We start from the raw sequence: 6,000 nt of genomic DNA, 5'->3' as shown, positions 1-6,000 counted from the left end.
ACTTTTCCCCATTTCCTGAAAAATGTTGATTTATTTTACTACAAATTCCATTTGATCCAAATGTCTTTTCACGTTTTCATATAGCACACAATAACATCATCATAGTTTCAAATGATGTTATCTTTTTGAATTTAAATAGGTTATGAAGGTAAGGAAATGGCAAAATCAGGTGTTTTGATCTCAATCAAAAACAATTGATCATTCATAGGCTTCTTTTTTAAGCTTAATTGTTTGGCTTGCTTATCAATCACCAAAATATTTGACTAATGCAGAATTTACGAAAGTAGGTTTGATGATTATCTTTGATATAAACCAATATATATTAGTTCATATTTCTCCCTTATTGGGTTTCTGTGGTAACATCATAAAAGAATTGCTTTTTTGTTTGCTAAACTCAGATAGTTTGACAGGAATTTATTCATTATGTTATTGCTTTTTTGGCATAGGCTTTCATGTATAATCTTCAATATTTTTAGGTTGTTTACATGAGAATATAACATCTGGTCTGAATGCTGCAGCTCTTAATATAATGAGAATTTGCTTTAATTTTCCATTATGTAATTGACAATTTATAAAACCTAAATGGCATTTTTGGCCCTGACATCCACTTAACAAGTAATAGTATGTTCAAGAAATGGCACAAAGAGAAGCTCAAGTGAAAAAGAAGGTAAATGAGCTACCTGATTGCTTCCATTCGCAGTCTGGCAGTATTGTGCAGCACAAGTCTGTTGCATGACTTGACCTTCATTGGTGTGGGTCCTGCGTTCTCACCCATCACGCACACTGAGGGCGATGTAATCTCTTGCATCCTCTTCCTGTTCTAGACCTAATTCACAAACAGATAGGAAGAGGAATATGTGTCAATCCTATGAGATCCGCCTTGTGGATCATACTAGAAGATGCCAGGAAGCACAATTGATGGAGGATTCTCTGAGTATCTATCTGTAGAGATAAATTTTTGCAGTTTTTATCGCATGTTAAGAATTTAAAGTTATTCCATAGGGAATTTAAATTTCCATTCTAACCACAATCAATCTATTTTCCATTTTGAAAGGCAACATCACAGCACTTAATTTCAGGCAATTTTGGCCTCTTTCTCCTACCATTTCCCTAAACATTAGGTCTGTTTTTTTTTTTTTCCCCCTTTGGCTGACCGGTTCAGAAATCTGAACCCTTGACCTTGGTGTTACCAACACTGTGCTCTAACCAAGTGAGCTAACCAGATAGCCCCTGAGGTCTAAGTTTTTGAGCATGTGATAAAGACACTTGGAGAAGAGAGGGGAATTTGTATTACCTGTCATGCAACTGTCTTTCAAACAATCATTGTTTTATCTGGTTCCCATTAAAAGATCCATGCAGTTTAGCCACTGAGATACTCCTCATTCCCAGCCACAAGGCATCTCGAAGCCCGATGGCTTTCTCACTAATTTCCTGCAGAAATTGGGGTCACGGGAACCATTCTGTTTCTGAAATCTTCTCATTACTTCTCCCGTATCTCTCCTTCTCTAAGGCCAGAGAAATTCTTCTCTAGGTGGAAGCCCCATTCTTCTTGAACCCCTGTTTTCTACATTCTCCTAAGGACTTTAGTTTGGTTTATTTTGCCTGTTTGCTTGTTTTTTAATTAAAATCAGGGAGCCTTCTTTCCTCCCTGCTTTTTGTCCTGGTAAGTTGGAACTTGGTAGGAATTCCACGTCTCATATTTTCCTCCTCTGCCTCATTACTTCTTTCCCCCACATTCACACAGCTCAAAGGCGGATTTGGGGAGGCCACTCAGCCTTTCTTCCTCTTGGTCCCCCCTCCCCTGAAGAATTGCACGGTAATCCCTTTTTGACTGAAGAAGAGGCTGGGTTCCCATGAGGAAGAACCCTGCAGTACTTGGGCAATTATATGCAATAGTAATTTTCCATTCCCTTAAGGGATCTATGGCCACTTATGCAGGCTACTAGGGAAAAGGAATACACAAAGCTTTTTAGAAATGTTGAACGGGAGGCTCATTTTACTGTACTATTGACCTATCATAAATTATGCCTCGTCCATTAAAATAGGAGTCAGGAATTAAAGTGAGGATTGGCTCAGGTTCATCCCACAGTGATTCACAGATGCACCCTGTGGTCATTTCCCCTGTTCTAGAGTATACAATAGGAATTGATATGCTAAGAAAGTAGCACGACCCACATATAGGTTTCTTCACCTGTAGAGTAAGATTTAACTCTAGTAGGAAAACACAAATAGGAGCCCTTGAATTCTGCCTCCTTAGGCGAAGATAAACACCAAAATAATAAATATTATTACATCCCAGGAGTAATGGCAGAGGTTTGTGACACGCTCAGAGACTTAAAGATTGCAAAAGGTGGTAGTCTCCATCATGTCCCCAATCAATTGACCAGTTTGGTCCCTGCATAAAGAAGAGGGGTCATGGTGGATGACAGAGGCTTACCGGAAATTTAGGCTAATCCAATAGCATGATCAAAATATGGCAAATATGTTGGAAGCCTTGCTTCAATAAGTTACATATGCTTTAGAAAGCAAAAGGTAAATCCTACAAAGATTTAAGGGTCTGACATATCAGCGAAATTTTTAGAGGTGCTGTAATCCAGTTTAAGGAATGTCCAGTTGGGATATTCTCTCCAAAGCAGAGAACAAGTTATCGCTTCTTGTGCCTCCTACCACTAAGAAAAGAGTACAACACATGGTAAGTTTCCCAGGGTTTAGGAAGCAATACGTTCCATACTTGTGAATATTACTTTGACCCATTTATCAGGTGATGCAAAAGGCTTCTGGTTTTCTGTGGGACCTGGAGAAAAAAGAATTTTGCAGCAGGTCTAGGCTGAGTTAGAAGCAGCCATGACACTTGCACCATGTCCAGCATGTCTCATGGTCCAAGCTATATCTTTGGTACCTGACCTTTTCCATTTAATAATATGTATGGAAGATCTTCCCAAATTAGTATACAGAGAGCTGTATCATTTTTATAGTAGTTTTTGATGAATGCATCACAAATTATTTAAGCAGCACCCTATCAATTGGCTCTTGGATTATTTCCAATATTGTGCTATTAAAGACAATGCTCAAATTAATGATCTTCCTTAATTATAAAGGAATGTAAATAACTATAAAGGAATCATAAATAAATATTTCTTCCTTTATAAGTTATTTCTTTCTTTATAAATCCAGTTCTCAGAAATTAGATTGCTGGGTCAAAAACACATGCTTTTATAATGTTGATAGATATTGCTAAACTGATTGCCATGGGGTTATATAATTTTATGTTCCCATGAGCTACGTACAAGCAGGCCTGTTTCCCTATTATTTTTCCAACTGTTGTGAAACTTGAATTTTTGCCTATCTGATAAGTTGCATGTTCAATATGTTTCTCTTATAATGAATAAGGTTGGACATTTTTTTACACATTTAGATTCTTTTTTAAAAATTGTCTATGTTCATGCCTTTTGCCCATATTTCTGCTGTGTTAGTTATCTTTTCCTTAACAACATTTAAGAGATCTTTGTTTAAGAAATTACCCCTTACCCGTGATGTAAGTTGCAGACATTTACCCTTTTTTCATTTGTCTTTGTTTTTTAACATATTTCTCATTTGGGTATGTTGCTACAGCCTCGTTACTGAGTAACGTGAAAAACTGCTAGGTTAAAGTGGGTCCCAGAGTAACAGAAGGCTCTACAACAGATCCAGGCTGTTATGCTAGCTGCTCTGCCACATTTTCCAGCAGATCCAATGGTGCTTGAAGTGGCAGTGGCAGGTAGGGATGCTATCTGGAGCCTTTGGCAGGCGTCCATAGGTGAATCATAGCACGGGCCTTCAGGATTTTGAAACAAGGCCCTGTTATCAATTGCAGTTATCTACTCTTCTGTGAGCATACACAGCAACACTCTGTCATCGCATGGAAGTGGTATATACATGATTGGGCCCAAGCAGACCCTGAAGGCACAAGTAAGTTACATGAACAAATGGCCCAAATACCCATGGTCCCCACTCCTGCTATATGCCTTCTTTCTCCCAGCCTGCACTCCCAGCCTCCTGGGTGATTCCTTACGGTCAGTTGAAAGAGGAAGAGAAGACTTAGGTCTGGTTTACAGGTGCTTCTGCAGACACCACCCAAAAGTGGACACCTGCTGCACTGCAGCCCTTCTCTGAGACATCCTGGAAGGACCATGGTAAAGAGATATATTCCCCATGGGCAGAACTTCGGACAGTACACCTAGTTAGAAACTTTGCTTAGAAGGAGAAAAGGCTAGATGTGTGACCGTGTACTGTTTCTATGAAGAACCCTGACCAATAAAATGGGCTGTAATCAATGGTTTGACTGGTTGGTCAGGGACATGGAAAGAACATAATTGGAAAATTGGTAACAGAGAAATTTAGAGAGAAGAATGTACATAGACTGCCCTAAATGGTCAAAAACTGTGAAGATATTTGTGTCCCACGTGAATATTCACCAAAGGGTGACCTCATCAGAGGTAGATCTTAGTAATCAAGTGGATAGTATGACCTGTTCTACGGATACCAGTCAGCCTTGTTCCCAGCCACCCATCATTGCCCAATAGGCTCATGAACAAAGTGGTCATGATGGCAGAAATGGAGGTTATGCATGGGCTCAGCAACATGAAATTCAACTCACCAAGGTCAACTTGGCTATGGCCACCACTGAGTTCCCAATGTGCCAACAGCAGAGACCACATTGAGCCCCCAATATGAAACCATTCCTTGGGGTGATCAGCCAGCTACCTGATGGCACACAGTTACATTAGACCACCTCCATCATAGAAGAGGAAGAAGTTTATACTTCCTGGAAGAGACACTTACTCTGGATATGGATTTGTCTTTCCTGCATGAAAAGCTTCTGCTAAAACTACCATTCATGGACTTACAGAATGACTTGTCTATGATCATGGTATTCCATACTGCTCTGCTTCTGACCAAGAAACTCACATCACAGGCAAAGAAATGTGGCAATGGGCCTATGCTCATGCAATTCACTATTCTTACCATGTTACCATGTTCCCCATTATCCTGAAGCAGCTGGCTTGACAGAACAGCGAAATGGCGTTTTGAAGATGCAGTTATAGCACCAGCTAGGTGACAATATCTTTTAGGGCTAGAGCAAGGCTCTCCAGAAGGCTGTATTTGTTCTGAATCAGTGTCCAGTATATGGTAGTGTTTCTCCCATAGCCAGGATTAATGAGTTCGGGAATTAAAGGGAATCAATGAGAGCCGCACTGCTCGTCATTACCCCTAGTGACCCACTAGCAAAATTTTTGCTTACATTTCCACAGCTTTATGTTCTGCTGGACTAAAAGTCTCAGTTTAGCTCCAGAGGAAGCAATGTTTCCACCAGAAGTAATCATAATAATTGCACTGAACTGGGAGTTAAGACTGTCACCAGGTAACTTTGAGCTCCATATGCCTCCAAATCAACAGGCCAAGAAGAAAGTTATGCTGTTCACTGGGGTGATCGATCTGGACAATTGAGGGGAAATTTGACTAGTACTCCATGATGGAGATAACAAAGAGTATGTCTTCAATACATAAGAACCTTTTAGGGAATCTCTTAGTATTACCATTCACTGTTTTTAAGGACAATAGAAAACTACAACAACTAAATCCAGGCAGGACCACAAATGTTCTAGACTCTTTAGGAATAAAGGTTTGGGTCACCTCACTAAGTAAAGAACCATGACCATCTGAGGTTCCTGCTGAAGGCAAAGGAAATACAGAATGGGTAGTAGAAAAAGGTAGTTATAAATACCACTGTGACCATATGACCAGTCACAGAAATAAGGACTATAGTTATCATGAGTATATTCTCCTTATTTTATTAAGAGTGTATTTGTGGGTATATGTACATATATTAAGTAAATATCTTTCTTTTCTTTCTTCTCTTATCTCCTTTTCATATGTAAGATGTATTGACTTTATATCAGTATTTAAGTATTGTTAATTTTACATCATGGTATTTAAGATATGGGATATCAGAAGAGTAAA

The sequence above is a fragment of the Cynocephalus volans genome, chromosome 2, assembly GCF_027409185.1.
Source record: "Cynocephalus volans isolate mCynVol1 chromosome 2, mCynVol1.pri, whole genome shotgun sequence".
NCBI lineage: Eukaryota > Metazoa > Chordata > Mammalia > Dermoptera > Cynocephalidae > Cynocephalus > Cynocephalus volans.
The sequence above is the reverse complement of the archived record's forward strand: the minus strand, read 5'-3'. Positions refer to the sequence as shown.